This window comes from Gorilla gorilla, chromosome 18 (genome assembly GCF_029281585.2).
Source record: "Gorilla gorilla gorilla isolate KB3781 chromosome 18, NHGRI_mGorGor1-v2.1_pri, whole genome shotgun sequence".
Lineage (NCBI taxonomy): Eukaryota > Metazoa > Chordata > Mammalia > Primates > Hominidae > Gorilla > Gorilla gorilla.
Window position 1 is genome coordinate 102,722,995 of NC_073242.2, and position 17,426 is coordinate 102,740,420.

The following is a 17,426-nucleotide window of genomic DNA, read 5'->3' on the forward strand; positions in this document are numbered from 1 at the left end:
ACATACACACCACACACACACGCACACACCATGCACATACACACCACACACACACACAAACACACACATCTTTATGTCTTTGGGGGTCAGTGAGGGGTGGGGAGGGAGCTTGGGGAATTAGCCAGTCAGTAATAACTGCTCAAAGAAAAACATCCAGAAAAAATATGGCAGTTTAGCTGGGAAGAGATTATTTTTAGCAGCTGGGCAGGAAGCAGTTGAGTATAAAATGCAGGGCTACTGAAGGATTTCAACACAAAAGGGACATAATGAAAGCTATGCTTTTAGGAAAATAAAACTGTGATCCATGAGCATGAGGGCCTGGAAGAAGAAAAGACTTGAGGTGGAAAGGCCAATGTAGAGGGGTCTACAGGAATGTGCAGGGCAGGCATTGACGGCTGGAGCTGGGGTAGTGGCCTGGGGACGGAGAAGCTGACAGAGACCCTGTAGAAGCAGAACAGGTAGAGCAGTGGGTGTGGAAGTCAAGTTGACTGCAAGAGTTTAACCTGTATGGCTAACAGGCCGTGGGGGTCTCATGAAGAGAAATAGGAAAGCTGGGAGAAGAAGGGAATATGGGGGCGGAAGCGCAGGCACAGAATATGAGGCCCTGGTAAGATGCACAGGGGCACTGGGAGTTTAAGCTCAAGAAGGAAGTCAGAGCCCCATGCAGAAGCAGCTTCAAAAGCTCAGGGTGGGAGGAGACGGGCTGGGGCTGAGTGTTTGGTGAGAAAGGGGAGGAGCAGCAAATGTAGAAACATCAGTCACACGGACTGACGAAGAGGAAAGAAGAGAGACATCAGGACAGGTTAAAGGGGCGGAAGGAGCCAGAGAAAGTCTAGCGGAGGATAAAGGAGCCAATGTTCATAGACCAACGGGCAGACTCCAGTGGAGCAGAGAGAAAGAAAATGCATGAGAGAGAAAGGAACAACCAATGCAACCAAAGTATGCTGGCGGAAGGCCACCGGAGTCCAAAGAGAGGGGAGCTTAGAGAGAATGACCTTTTCTCCAGCAGAGAAAGCAGAGCAGGAAAGCAGTTCTGGAAGCAGAACTGATTGACAACCTCCAGCTGTCTTTGCACCTTTGGATTCACCCAGCATTCATGGCAGGTCATGCTGCTCCCAGGCTGTTCCAGGCAATGACTGAGCACGGCAAAGTGCTAGAACTGCACCATTCCACCCTCAACCCCATGGGACTCCTCTAACAGGCAACGTTTGCTCAAGGACTCCTCCGTGGCCTGGCTGAGATGTAAAGAAAGAAGGAGAGAATCAGGAAACCTACAGATACGGAGCAGGGAGGTGAGGAATACTTAGGCAGTTCATGAGGGAAGGCTATGTCCAGAAAACAGCAAGAGTGTGGGTGTAATAAAAGGAGAACAGAGTTGCAATAAAGACTGTGAGAAATGAAATCAACAGGAAAGAGAAAGTTAAATACACCAAGGAACACTGAGGACCACCCCACCTGATCTTGGAGAACACACAAATGGTGCATCAGTTGGATTGGTTGTATGATTTTCTTTCTTTCTTTCTTTTTTTTTTTTTTTTTTTTGAGATGGAGTCTCGCTCTGTCACCCAGGCTGGAGTGCAGTGGCATGATCTCGGCTCACTGCAAGCTCCGCCTCTCAGGTTCACGCCATTCTCCTGCCTCAGCCTCCCTAGCAGCAGGGACTACAGGCGCCTGCCACCACGCCCGGCTAATTTTTTTTGTATTTTTAGTAGAGAAGGGGTTTCACCGGGTTAACTAGGATGGTCTTGATCTCCTGACCTCGTGACCCACCCGCCTCGGCCTCCCAAAGTGCTGGGATTACAGGCATGAGCCACCACGCCCGGCCGGTTCTATGATTTTCTTTATAATGCACTGTGTAGGCAAGGAGCAGAGACAGAAGACACAGAGTGGATGTCACTCTGGTTTGGGAGATTGATTATGTGGCCAACAGAGGGAGAAGGAGTTAAGGTCCTTAAAAGGCAGGTTAGAAATGCAAGAAGACTAAGAGAAAAAAAATTGCCTGCTAATACTGGCCTTGGAGGTGTCCAGTTCAAATCTCCATCTAAGATAACCTGCTCTGGAAGCAGAGCTGATTGGCAGCCTACAGTTGTCTTTGCACATTTGGATCCATCCAGCATTCATTACAGGCCACGCCACTCCCAGGCTGTTCCAGGTAATCACTGAGAACAGTGTGGGTACCAGAACTGCAGCATTCCATTCCCAACCCCGTGGGACTCCTCTAACAGGCAATGGTTGCTTGGGGACTTCCCATTGGCCCAGGTGAGATTTTTCTCTGAATTACATACACGTGGTCTGAGGCACTTCTTACCGGATCCATCCTTCCCGCTATCCTTTCACAGGTGTTGGAATTGCATAGCAGGTTGAAGCTCTCCCTGCCCACTCCAGCTCCCTTTCACTTTATGATTCACTGTAAATTTCCTGCAATACATCTCTTGCATGTCTAATTGTTTTGGCTTCTGCTTGTTGGAGGTTCTGAACTGACACAACTGGAATTGCTAATAATTCATGGAGGGGTTAGTAACTGAAAAGTGTAGTCAGTGAGGTGTGACTACAAAGATGTGAGGCTGATGGGAAAGAATCATGGGATTCTTTTTTGAAATAATGATAGATTCACAGGAAGTTGCAAAAATAGTACAGAATCCTCTATACTCTTCACCCAGCTTCCTCCAATGGCAGCATCTTATGTAAGTCTAGAAGGATATTAAAACCAAGAAGTTGACATCGATATAATATTCACAACCAGTTTATATGATTTTATGCAATCAGATTCTCATCATGTTTTTGTCTCATAGAAATATTGATCTCATCTTCATTGCAAAAAGTCACTTAAGTAATAGTTTATTTCTAAGTAAACTAGCTCTATAACCGCAAGGTTTGTAAGACACATAAATAAAGCTGCAGGTGGAAGGGGAAATAGAATATGAGAGATATCCACTGAGGAAAGAGGTCTCCATCCACCTGTTTATCTATCCATCCATCCATCCATCCATCCATCCACCCACCCACCATCCATCCATCCATCCACCCATCCATCCATGTTTGCTAAGCCTTTCCCTAGTGTCAGGAACTATGCACTTTCTGTTGCACTGAGATATGAACATCAAAATGGTAGCAGCAGCTATTGTACTTCTGTTTGGGCCCAGATGCAATAAGGAACCAGGGTGTCTAGCTGGCAAAGAATATCCAGATCAGTCCTGAGATTGTTTCCACATTGGCAGTAATTCAACTGATAGCAACCTTATGCTCAACGGCTAGGATCATACCTTTTTATGAGTCATTGTAAAGTGCCAAGGGCGTTGACATATATTTCATAAATGCTAAATGATAACAATCCAGTGAACCTAGAAGTATTGGATTCAGTATTTGAGACATTAAATCCAAGTTATGCTGTTCTAGAAACAAGGTAAACAAATAAATCAACCCCAAATCAAATAAAGCCCACATCCATCCCCAGCCAGCACTGGGTGTTGTATGGAATGCTCTTTATGGGTGAATGGTTATCTCATGAAGGGGCACTTGTTAGTATTTTACCTGACAGATCACACACAATGCCTTGCCTGTGATTTGGGAGAAGAGTTTTATATCCAGTCCACAGTAGACAACAGCAACACTATGTTCTTAAGGCTCCAATTCCCTTTATTTGATGCCAGAAAATAATGTCTGCTGAAGCCCTGGAGAAGAGTAACAGTCACCCCACTGAGCAATTAGACTGATCCTGGCGGGGAGTCTCTGTAGGCAGTACTGGGAGACACTGTTTGTATTTCAAAGCCAGGATTTAGTTTTCCTTAAAGACGTAAGTCTTTTTAGGGGTCCCTGTGATTCCTTGAGGGTTTAGGCACAAAATCTGCAAAGCCTGAAATGCCACATAATCCTGTACTGGCTACTGAATTGGATACAGCATGGTCTGAGTGGTTTTCTGATTCACAGCCCAGAGCTCTGAACATGGCCTGGTGCTGTTTGATCTGGGGTCTCTGGGCATGGCCCCTTCTCTCTAGGAGTCTGCCGTCTTGGTTGCACATACAAACATGATTTCCTAGGACTCACATTCCCTTAGTCATTTCACAGTGGTGACACCCTGAGGAGCAAAGCCCAACTTTCCATAGCAAAAGAGTGACGGCAAAGCTTATTGCAAATTAGGAGGCGATGACCATGACATCTCAGGGAGTGACACAGACTGACAAGATCACGCTTGAACATCATCTAGGAGGAGATGCCATTCTTCAGTGGTCACTTCCAAAACAATTTTACTGTCATTCAATTGCAGTCAAGGGAGGCAGAGCCAATGAGCCTACACCAGACAACTAGATCTGCCAATGAAGTATCGAGTAGAGGACTAAAGAGCCAGGAATCAAAAGGTAATACAGCCATCAGGTGCTGACCTTGCTACATTTTCTACAAATAGAAGATGATTCCTGCCAGTTTCTGCATGGTGCAGGCCTATGTCATCACGTTTTATAGAATTGAATGTACATGTGAACAATAGGATGTTTTCAATGGTTAGAATGGTGGTTCTCAAATATTACTGAGCATCCCAATCACCTGGAGAGTTCAAAAAAAGCAGATTTCTGTTCTACAACCTCAGAGATTCTGACTTGGTAGATCTGGGATGAGGAAGTTTTTAGCAGGCACTCCAGTGATGGGAGCAGATGGCCTGTCCACCATGCTTTTGGAAATCATTGCTTTAAATCAGTGTTTCTCAGTCTTTGCAAGGGTGCAATGTAAAGAGTTTAGGGAAATACCTTCAAAATAATCCAGTTTAAATTTCTTATTTTGCAGATGAAAAAATTGAGGGATCAAGTAACTTTCTCAAGGTCACTCAGTCACAAGTACAAAGTTAGGATGATAAGCAACATTTAATCATAGTGCCCTTTGTACCATTTCATTTGGTGAATCTCCTCCCCATCAAGTCCTGTTGGACATGTACACAAGTAAGTAGGAACTAGAATGCATTTGGATTATCATCCAAATGCATTATAATGATACTATCTAAATTATAATATAATTATAATGATGTGGATAATTTTTATATCATTGAAACAACTGGTGAGAACTTCAGTGTTGCCAAAACAAACACTAGAAAAACTGAATCCAGAAAGAAATGGCACCTACCTTCTCCAAATCGATGGTGAAGATGAAGATAGCAAGGACTCAAAGTTGTCCCGTTAACAAGCACAACGTCTGGGTTCCCCAAATCAGAGTCTATAACAAAGCAAAAAGTAAATAGTTTCAAACAACTATTTTTGGTATATATTCCTGATACTGTATCAAAACAACAGTACATGCTTTCCACAAGCTGTTCTAGAGTCAAACTAGATTGAGGTGTTATAAATATGGTCATCATTTCTAGGTCAGTACCTCACTTGACTTTGTGTCGCTATTGTCAGTTTAAGCTGAAGACTTCTGTGTCTCAGCAAATTTCAGATGTGTCTTGACAAGGGCCATTGGAAGATTAGCCCATGGACTTGACTGTGAATTGTTATAATAGAAGACCCCCTCAGACATGGGATATGAAGCTCTGAGAACTTTTGACTCATTTTTTGGATCCCCTGTTAGAAGAGAGTGAAAACTGAATACAACCTCATTTCAAATGAATGGGAAGTCAGAGAAGGCAAGCCAAGAAGAATGACTAGATCTTTATGATTTCAGAGTTTATATTTGTACTCATTGATGGGTTGATTGATTGACTCATTCATTCATTCAAGAACGATTTATGAAAACTTTTCATGAGCTAGGCAGTTCTTCTATTCAGTAAGATGGTAGGTTTTACCCAATGTGAAACAGATTGGCTGAAAGGAGGGTAAATACCCATCATTAGTTATTAATCCTATAATAATTTAGAAGAAAGGCCAAGGCCTAACAACCTTACAGGTTGGTTATACAGGCAAGAGCACTTAAGTGGGAGTAAAGTGGCCTGGGTCAAGTTCTGGGAGACCTTCGGCTATAGGAAGGTTTCTCAACTTCAACAGTAGATACTTGTGACTGAATAAATATTTTTTGGGTGTGTGGGCTGTCCTGTGCACTGTAAAATGTTTAGCAGCATTCCTGGCCTCCAGATGCCAGTAGCATCTCCCCACCCTCCAGTTATGACAACCAAACAGGTCTCCAGATTTTGCCAAATGTCCCTGTTAAGAACCACTGGAATACAGTAGTAACTACTATTTTTTAAGCACCTTTTAGGGGCATTGTGCCAGGGTTTAATATATATCTTCGCATTCAGTCTTGACACCAGCTTTTCAAACAAGCATTCTTATTTCTATTCAAAACATGGTGAAACTAAGGTCCAGAGATGTTAAGGGAATCATCCAATATCACACAACTGGCAAGCATCGGAAAAGATTTGAGCCCAGAATTATTTGACTTCAAGGCTTATATTCATCATTCCCTATTATTTTGCTATGACATATATATATATATATATATATATACATATTTGTTTTCTGAGACAGGGTCTCACTCTGTCGCCCAGGTTGGAGTGCAGTGGTGCAATCTCGGCTCACTGCAAGCTGCACCTCCCGGGTTCATGCCATTCTCCTGCCTCAGCCTCCCGAATAGCTGGGACTACAGGCGCCCACCACCACACCTGGCTAATTTTTTGTATTTTTCGTAGAGAAGAGGTTTCACATGTTAGCCAGGATGGTCTCGATCTCCTGACCTCATGATCCGCCCACCTCGGCCTCCCAAAGTGCTGGGATTACAGGCGTGAGCCACCGCACCCGGCCACTATGACATATTTTAAGCATTTGGAAAAGTACAGAGAATAACCTAATAAAGACCTATATACTTAGAACTCCATTTTGATCACTGCTAATATTTTCTCCCATTGCTTTATATCTATGTTTTTGGACAATAAAATGGTATAAATGAGATGGATCTTTCTTTTAGACTTTCTCAATTCTTTCTCTCTCACTTCTTCCCCCAAATAACCATTCTACTGAGATTGCTGCCATGCCCTTCCCGGGTAAGAGTTTATATTTTCTTACATGTACCTGAGTAGTCTCATAAATGATATATAGCACTTGAAGAAAACTACATAAAAGTACAAATTCTTGTGCAATCTGTTTTCTTTAAACTCAATATTAAGTTTTTGAGTTTTTTCTATGTTGGAGCTACAGTTTCAATTCCTTTATTTTAACTGTGTGAGAATAAATATACCACAATGGCTTGACATTTAGGTTGTCTCCTGTTTTTCACTGTTACAAGTCACAGTGCGGGGAACATGACTGTGTATGTGTGTGTGTACACAAGTGTGAGCGTTTCCCTAGGAAAGACAGCTAGATGTGGGATTCCTGGGTTGCAGGATGTGCATGTCTTCAACTTTATTAGATATTGTTAAATTGCTCTCCAAAATGATTGTACTAAATTACACTCCCTCCAACACACTGTAAGATTATTCATTTCTTCACATCCTTGCCAACGTTCGGTATTTTCAAACTTTATAATGTTTGCCAGTCTGATCGGGGTGAAATAGCATATAATTATTGTTTCAAAAGCCTATGTTCTTAACCACTACTCTTACTGTCTACGCTTCTTGAAGCTTCAGTTATGTAAAATGGAGAAAATACCTTTTTCGATTTCTTGGAGTAGTAATAAATTCTCCTGGTGTAATATATGAATGCATTTTGTAAATATGAAGTGCCACTTTTGTTCATTGCTGGCAGTGGCAGAGAAAATGTGCAGTTTCTATAGCAGGCAATTTGATGAAATCTATCAAAATTTCAAATGCACATGTATTTTCTTTGAACGTAAAAAAATAATTTCAAAATTATAGAAAAGGTGCAAAAATAGTGAAGAGAATTTCTATATACCCAGATTGTCTAAACATTAACATTTTAATCACATTTGAATTATAATATTTACGTGCATGTATATTATATGCACACACATTATTTTTCCAATGATGTTAACTCTGACAATTTTCTATAAACATTCTGCTATATAACCATGGAAAAGTTGTCAAAATCAAGAAATTAACATTGCTATAATACCATTACCTAATTTGTATATCTTATCCAAATTTTTTCAACTGCCTTACTATTGTCCTTAACTGTAAAATAAATTTTTTTTTCCTTTCCCAGGATCCAATCTAAGATCATTCATTGCACTGAGTTGTCAAGTCTCTTCAATTTCATTTAGCATGGAATAATTCTTTAGTCCTTTTTTTCTCTTTCAGGACCTTGACATTTTTGAAGAGTGCTGGTGAGTTATCCCTCATTTTAGGTTTGTCTGATGTTTCCTCATGATTAGATTCAGGGTATGCATTTTTGACAAAAATAACATGGAATTGACGTTATGTGCACCATATGTCAGTTTGTCCCAATACTGGTGATGCCATTTTGATTGCTTGGTTAGAGTGGTGTCTGCTAGGTTTCTATTGTCCTTTTTGTAATTGGTAAGTATCTTTTTGGGAGATATTTTGAGACTCTGGAAATATCCTGTTTATATCAGCATGGACTCATGGATTTAATGAGTTATACTGTGCTACTATCAATGTTTATTTTGATGCCCAAATGGTTCCACGCTTGGCCAGTGGGGACCCCTTCATTCTTGCTCCTGATGTGTGTCTTCTGACATGTCCCCATTTTTCCGTGAGCATTTCCTTACTTTCTGGCACAATAAGATGTCCCAGGTTCATCTTCTGTTTTCCCAGCTCCTGTCCTGGAATGGGCTGTTTTCCATTGAAGTAGAGAATAATATTTAGAAACCAAGATCCGGGTGCTAGGCATGTTCTTTGTTAGTGGTGCACCTATCTGTTTTTTTTTTTTTTTTTTTTTTTTTTTTTTGAGATGGAGCTTCGCTCTTGCCGCCCAGGCTGGAGTGCAGTCTCGGCTCACTGCAACCTCCGCCTCCCGGGTTTAAACAATTCTCCTGCCTCAGCCTCCCGAGTGGCTGGGATTACAGGCGCCCACCACCATACCCGGCTAATTTTTATATTTTTAGTAGAGACGGGGGTTTCACCATGTTGGGCAGGCTGGTCTCGAACTCCTGACCTCAGGTGATCCACCTGCCTTGGCCTCCCAAAGTGCTGGGATTACAGGCATGAGCCACCGCGCCCAGCCTATGCACATAACTTTTAACCTAGCAATTTCTCTTTCAAGAATTCTTGCAGCAGATATGCCCACACACTTGTTAAAGGATTTATGTGCAAGGTTATTAACTGCAGCATTATATAGGATAGCAAAAGATCAGACATAACCTAAAGATCTATTAATAGGAGACTGGTTATATAAATTATTTGAATCCATACAGTGGAATATTATGTATCCATAAAAGTTTAATAAATTGCTTCAAAAATATATTGTTAAACTAAAAAAAATACAAATTTGTGTCTAGTGTGTTACCATTTGTGCACTACTAAAAGGAGAAATATATATACAGTTACATGTATATGTCTATATGCTTGCTGATAAGTGCATAAAATATCTCTGGAAAAACGCACAAGAAGCCAAAAACATTGACTGTGGGGAAGAGAATTGGGCAGCATGGGGAACAGAGGGAAGATGATGTTTACTATAAACTTTGTTGTACCATTTAAATTTGGGACTATATGAAGTATTAAAAATAAAATACTATAAAACATAAAATAAATATAGCATTAATAAAGTATTATTTTAACCTAAGGTATCCATTGATAACTCAAATATCAGAAGGGGAATTCTGTTTTCCAAGAAAATTGGCTAGCTAAAAGTGAAACTCCAATTTGGTCACTATTCCTTTGTATAAATATAAACATTCCTGTGATTTTTTTTTTTTTTTTTAGGACAGAGTTTCACTCTTGTTGCCCAGGCTGGAGTGCAACAGCACAATCTCGGCTCACCGCAACCTCCGCCTCCCGGGTTCAAGTGATTCTCCTGCCTCAGCCTCTTGAGTAGCTGGGATTACAGGGATGCACCACCACGCTCGGCGAATTTTGTATTTTTAGCAGAGACAGGGTTTCTTCATGTTGGTCAGACTGGTCTCAAACTCCTGACCTCAGGTGATCCACCCGCCTTGGTCTCCCAAAGTGCTGGGATTACAGGCGTGAGCTACTGCACCCAGCCCTGTGATTCTTTTATGACTTAACTTCTCCATCTGTAATATGGTATAATAACATCACTAACCCATATAGCAGAGAAAATGAAACTGAAGCAGTAGAAATAAGAGAAGCAGTCTAAAAACACAAAGTGCCAGGCTACTGTGACTATTAATAATGCCACATTTTCACATTTAAGTGAATTTAATCAATATTTGTGAATGAAAGAATGAATGGATGGATGGGTAAAGTTATAGGAGAACAAAGATGGGAGGAGAATTAGGTTGAATTGCTTGAGTTTCAAGAAAAACCTTTTAAAAGCACAGGAATAAATTTAAGGAGCAGACTTAAGGTAGACAGATTGTGTTAATACATTTTGTGATCCCATACTTCACATAAGAATTGTGATACTCCAGGGAAGCAACACAGCCTAGCAGCTGATGCCATGGCTTTTAGAGTCAGGAAACTTACATTCATAGTCCAACTCTGCCACACTAGTTGTGTGACCTGGAGCAAGTTACAAGTTATTCAACCTCTATCTGCCTCAGTTTCCTCTAGAGCTAGAAGGGTTCTCAGAGGTGATCTAATATGTGTCTCTTATTTTCCAGATGATGAGACAAGGTAAAAAAGGGCTTGAGGAGACAAAGTGGTTGCCCAAGGTGGCATCATCAACCAGAAGCAGATTCGGCCCTAGAACATAGGAGGTAGACTGCAGACAGGCACAAATTCCTTGCAGCTCCTCTCATCAAGAAAAAGACTGTTTTTCTATACCCCTTTAACGTAGTGAAAATGAAGTTGTGTGAGAGTCAAGCCTGGATTGTAAGGGGTCTTTGAGTTTCCTTCTGCTCCTCTCACTCTTGGAATGCTGCTGCCATGTGAAAAAAACCGGGGTTAGTCTGTGGGAGGATGAGAGACCACATGGAGCAGAGACAAGAATCCCCGAGGAAGCCCTCCCATGCCAATCAGCTGGCCGATTGCCAGACATGTGAGTGAGGGGCCCCAGAGCTCCCAGACCCAACCAAGCCACCAGCAGGCTACAGAAACCCACTGAGTTGGTTCAGATTAGAAGAGCTACCCTAGCCATCCAGCCATCCCAGCCACCCCAAGGAACCATGAGATAAATCAATAAAATGCTTGTTGTTTTAAGTCTGGAGTGTTTGTTACACAGCGAAAGCTAACTGATAACAAACCCAATGATAGCCTCTTTTCAATGAAACTACATTTACAATTCATTTTCAGGAAGTCCTTTTTTTTTTTTTTTAATTTAGAGACAGAGTCTTACTCTGTCACCCAGATTAGAGGGCAGTCACTACAGCCTCAACCTCTTAGGTTCAAATGATCCTCCCACCTCAGCCTCCTGAGTAGCTAGGACTACAGGCAAATGCCACTAAACTTGGCTAATTTATTTTTATTTTCATTTTTTAAGAGATGGGGGTCTCAGTATGTTACCCAGGCTGATCTTGAACTCCTAGCCTCAAGTGATCCTCCTGCCTCGGCCTCCCAGACTGTTGGGATTACAGGCGTAAGCCACTGTGCGCAGCCTCTAGGAAGTCTTGGGTGACCAATTCTCCACTTAGATTGACTGTCTCTCCCTACCCACATGTTGCCTGGTCCATGTCCCTCTCCTCCCAGAAGCAGCTTCTGTTTCTGCCAGTGATCCTACAAATGGAGGGATAAATGTATGACCTCCAGAGTCACAGACCATCGTCCTTCTGCAGCAGCAGCAAGAGAGATTGGTACAGGACCCAGAGAGCTGCTAGTTGCAGGAGTCCTCCTGTCCCACCTCTTACTTCACAGACTCTAGACCCCTGTTACTGGGTATGCCAACTACACTATTATTAAATTATTCAGGATTAAAAGGAAAGGTGCTTATCTGGCACTGGCTGGAAGGTGCTAAGCAACAGGGAAAGAACATCCTATAAAAATGAGAGCCCTGATGGCCAGGCACAGTGGCTCATGCCTGTAATCCCAGCACTTTGGGAGGCCCAGGAGGGCAGATCACTTGAGGTCAGGAGTTCAAGACCAGCCTCACCAACATGGCTAAACCCCGTCCCTACCAAAAATACATAAATCAGCCAGGCGTGGTGGCAGGCGCCTGTGGTCCCAGCTACTTGGGAGACTGAGGCATGAGAATAGCTTGAACCTGGGAGGCAGGGGCTGCAGTGAGCTGAGATCATACCACTGCACTCCAGCCTGGGCAACAGAGCAAGACTCTATCTAGGGGGAAAAAAGGGCCTTGGAATGAGTTTCTTGAGTATCAGATTTCCAAGTATTCATTCCCCCTCTTCTTTTTATCCGTCATTTCCCTTTTCCTTGGCTTCCATTAATATTTTCTTTCCTGTTCCCTCAAGGTATCCATATTCATTTCCAGAAATAAATGAAGGGTTTCCTGGTTTCCATTAAATTTAATGCCCATATCCTCTACTCATTCCCCTTCCTTCCAACTTTAGGAGTCTTTTCATTTTTCTCTTTTACAACTTTCCCCACAACTGCCCTCATATAGGAGATTCTAGAAATGCCAGGCTCCTGATGAATGCCCCAAGATTCTCCCAGTCAGAATCTTAGGAAGTTCTGCTACTCTATTATTATGAAGAGACCAAAGACACATGGACAAAGGAACACCCGACTTTTATTTTTTGTTGTTTTTTATTTCTATATATTTGGGGAACGGGTGGTATTTGGTTACATGGACAAGTTCTTTAGCCGTGATTTGTGAGATTTCAGTGCACCCATCACCCAAGCAGTATACAGTGAACCCAGTTTGTAGTCCTTTATCCCTTACATCCTTCCCAAGCTTTCCCCCTGAGTCCCCAAAGTCCATTGTATCATTCTTATGCCTTTGCATCCTCAGAGCTTAGCTCTCACTTATGAATGAGAACAAACAATGTTTGGTTTTCCATTCCTGAGTTACTTCACTTAGAGTAATAATTTCCAATCCCATCCAGGTTGCTGTGAATGCCATTAATTCATTCCTTTTTATGGCTGAGTAGTATTCCATTTTACACATATATATATATGTGTATATATATGTGTGTGTATATATGTGTATATATATGTGTGTATTATATATATATAGCACCTCAGTGCATATATATATATAGCACCTCAGCGCATATATGTGTGTGTGTGTTTGTGTGTGTGTATATATATAACAGTTTCTTTACTTGTTGATTAATGGGCATTTGGGCTGGTTCCACATTTTTGCAACTGTGAATTGTGCTGCTATAAACACACATGTGCAAGTATCTTTTTCGTCTGGTGACTTCTTGGGAACACCTGATTGTGGAGACAAGGGCGGAATCGGCTGGGGATATGGAAATCCTGGGGCGGAGCAGCAGTCATGAGGAGGAGCCATGCTGGTGGGAGGAGCCAGCTGGAGTCAGCTCTGCTGCAGTTTTCTTCTTGCCAGGGCTAGTTTCTATGCTGCCTAACTTGGTGCTGGACACAGTTCTCAGAATTCCATCACCCTTGAACTCTAAAATGGTGGGTTTTTTTTGTTTGTTTTCTGTGAATGCTAATTTTCTACCCAGGTCTCTTGGAATAAGCTGAGATGCATTGACCACCCAGTTTGGAGCAAAGTGGTTTCACCCATTCCCATCCACCTGTCGGGTATTTGGTACTTTTGAGAAATGCTTTAGAAGAGGAATGAGGAAATCTGTGTCATTGCCTGGAAATTCTCGTCCATGACCTCAACAGCCCTCCTGGAATTTCCCTGGCCAGTTTTCTGTCCTAAATGCAGATCACCTACATTAATAGAACATTCTGGGCATTTGTATAAAAATGGCTGCAGCGATTCACAACGTTTTGTTTGGTGATAGAGGAGAGCAGTTCAGGCTCTATTCTATAGGGACATTAAGGTATGCTGGTCAAAGCATAAAGGGTCCTGAAGGGAAAAGCAAGCATTCCCAAGGAGAATAAGGAAAACATAAAGAGCTACCAGGCGTGGGTGCCATCTGATCGATTTCATCTTCCAGCAGGAATTTCCCAAACCTGATCACTTTCTCCATTGCTAACAGAGAGTAGAGGAAACACAGCAATGGGGAAGTCCGTTTCGAAAACAAACCACTTACTCTTTACAGCAAAGGGACTGAAGTTTTTCAGGAGAAAGATCTAGCTGCTCTCCCATTCATCAAAATGTGGCAGGGCAGTGATTACGAATGCAAATGTAACCTTTAGGTCCTATAGGCAAAGACAGTGCTCACCGCCTGTATCCAGTGGGCAGTTGCGACTGGGTTCTTTTCTCAATTCTAGTATTTTTATAAACCTATCATCACATATTCTGCATTTATTTGTGGGTGGGTATGGAATGTTACTGCTACACATTTTAAATAATTAGTATTAGTTAATATTTAGTTTCTATTTAGTATAGTTTATATTATTTCTATTTAGTATTACTTTCGAAAGCAAACTTACATACAAGATAATATCTATACTTCCCTTTTGAGATTCAAGAACTAAATGAAGAACTAGGATGTGCCAGGCATGATGAGAGGTGTTAGCATCTGGAATTTTTACAATGCTACTGTGAAGGAGTAATATTCATCCACATGTCTCCATTTTGCAGATGTGAAGACAGATTCCAAGCACGTAAGGGGCTTGGCCATGATTACTTGGTGATGCGGTTTGGCTGTGTCCCCACCCAAATCTCATCTTGAATTGTAGCTTTCACAATTCCCACATGTCATAGGAGGGAACTGGTGGGAGGTAACAGAATCCTGGGAATGGAGCTTTTCTGTGCTGTTCTCATGATAGTGAATAAGTCTCAAAAGATGTCATGGTTTTATAAGTGGGAGTTTCCTTGCCCATGCTCTCTTGCCTTCTGCCACGTAAGATAGGGCTTTCACCTTCCGCCATCATTGTGAGGCCTCCCTAGCCATGTGGAACTGCGAGTCCATTAAACTTCTTTTTCTTTATAAATTATCCAGTTTTGCGTATGTCTTTATCAGCAGCATGAAAACATACCAATACACTTGGGTACTGCAAGGCAGAAAGGAGATGTGAACCTAGATATATTGACTCCAATCCCAGTATACATTCAGGATACACTTGTAGTCAAGTGCATGGTGATAAAAAAGCACAAGCATGACCTGTGGTTTGATTACACTTTCGTGACAGCCTCAGGGCTGTGGTGTCACTGAAGAGGGAAAAATATCTATGGCAGATACATTTGCCTGGGATAAGCGGAAGGGCAGAAGGAGAAGGGGGTTCTGATGCATCTTTCTGCTGCATCAAGCACTTCACCGAATTGCCATCTCTCCCTTGGGCCTGTGGAATACACATTTCCTTTGTAACTTCATCTTGGGTCTGGGGCACAGGGTCTTGGGGGTCATCTTGTTTACACAGGAAACACAAGGCTTCAAAATGGCCACCCCCAACTATGATGGAACAGCTAGGTGTCAGCGGGGAGAGTACTTCTGACTCGGTTTGAAGAAGTGGAATTTGGGCATATGGAGTCGTCCCTGATGATGACTAACCAGGCTCAGATCTGTATTTATACAGCATCCCAGTCTTACAAATTGAACATGTACCAAATCATGGGGCATTTTTATACAAAAGGGACAAGCCTCAATAACATCCGGTGGTGGTTTCCTTGCTACAGGATGCCTTTTCCCTCTTGAACCCTGACCACCTGCCATGAAACCTTTGCATTCTGTGACCCCTCTGCCTGCCAAAGCCCTCCATGGGCAGCTTGGTCTAGCCTGGGGTAGCCTTGAGAGGTGACTGGGCTAGACCTTGAGGGGACGCTGGGCTAGACCAGTTTATCCCAGTAGATTCTCAAAGACTCAGCATTGCTGTTTCCATTCATCTTTAAGATGATACGCAAATTTTCATTAAGTGAACTTCTTCCTCATTTTATTTTTCCCCCCAGAGTTTGATTTTTAACTAAAGGAGAAGTAATTCAGGGACCCAGGATGTGTATTTATTTTTTCAATTTGTGATGTCCCCTCATCACCGCCTCTCAGTGTATCTGTTGGTAAAAATGGAAAGTGATATTAGCGCTATTATTAACCTCCATCGTTATACTTGGAAGATTTCAGAAGACTTGATTTACCCAATATTTCCATCTCTGTATGGCTATGGTGATAAGTGTGAAGTCAAGAAGAAACACAAAGTAGGACGTGAATAAATCCATTTTTTTCCACAATAAATGACTGAAATCATACTCTTCTTCCTTTTTTTTTCCCCTAGACTAGGGTTTTGTAAGAAGCATGGTGGTATGAGTTAAACTTGGCCTCAATTGGTTTTGCTTGAGCACAGTTATTCCCATATGGAGTAGGAAATTCTCTGTGCTGCAGAGTTCTGGGGGAGATGCTTTAGAATGTGGTGCACTATTCCACTCAAACTCTATATGAATCTGAAGAACAGAACAGAATGCTCAGTGCATTGCAGGGGAGAGACAAGGGTGTGTGGTTGCCCAGTTACCCAGCAAGAGTCACGTCCCAGACCCTACCCACAGGAGACTGACATTTAGACAAACTTGTTCTCAGCCACTGGCGCCGCGCCCGACGCAGGGCATGGCTCTGAATGGCTCTGGCATCTGTTTTGTCTTGCCTCAAGCCCACACACTGGGACTTGCTTGTTTTCATCCAATAGCAATTAGCACCGTGGTAAATGCCTTGTGCTCTGTGCTAATTCAGAAGAATAAGCCTGTCGCAACTCCGCCAAGAATTACAGCTAATCACAGAGGGCTCGGGGCGCACCTGCCCTTTCATCAGCCTTTTGTTTTAAAATGAGGGGTTGGTGCAACCCGAAACACTGCATTCTCTCCTTGGTCAGGGATAACCATGGAGACCCAGGGGAGACTTGGAGTGCATCCTGGTGGCCATCCCTGGGACATGCTTCCTACAAAGGGGCACAGCGAGCAACAGGGAACCCAAGCAGCTATATACTGTGGGCAACTGCAGACAGGGTGGGCCCCGGGGACACTCCACAGAGGTGCAGAAGCTTGGTCTACAGCAGTGCCCGCCAATGGAGACTGTTCACAAGTCACTGCAGATGCAGTACTTGGGAATAAAGACCTGGGCTGCCTCCACTTTCAAGCTAAAAAGCTCTTTGGTTATTGTTTTCTTTTAGCCTCATGATCTAACCTAGTACCTGGGCTTATTCTAAGAATATACCTTCTGTCCTAATTTGGTATTGATCATTTATTGATTTTTGTGCTTTTTCCTTTTAAAGTTAGGTTTGAAAAATAACTTACATTCAGGAAAATTCTCCCCTTTAAAGTGTATGGATCTATGAGTTTTGACAAATGTCAACAGGCACATCACCACCACCACCACCAGGGAGCCATTGGATGGTTCTATTGTCCCTGAACATTCTTTCTTGTTCGTTTCTTGTCAGTTACCCTTCCCTGCCCCCAGCCCAGGAATCTACTGATCTAATTTTTATTCCTATTATTCTGCTTTTTCCACAATGC

At 42.4% G+C, this 17,426-nt stretch overlaps 1 long non-coding RNA gene across 1 annotated transcript in view; it reads left to right on the forward strand.

Moving 5' to 3' along the window:
* Positions 1-11,140, forward strand: part of LOC129527715 (uncharacterized) — a 30,827-nt gene extending 19,687 nt beyond the window's left edge. Inside the window, exons 2-3 of the long non-coding RNA XR_008672766.2 lie at positions 8,171-8,196; positions 9,758-11,140. This is a non-coding gene — a long non-coding RNA (uncharacterized lncRNA). The remainder of the gene's footprint in view (positions 1-8,170; positions 8,197-9,757) is intronic.
* Positions 11,141-17,426: the final 6,286 nt, after the last annotated feature.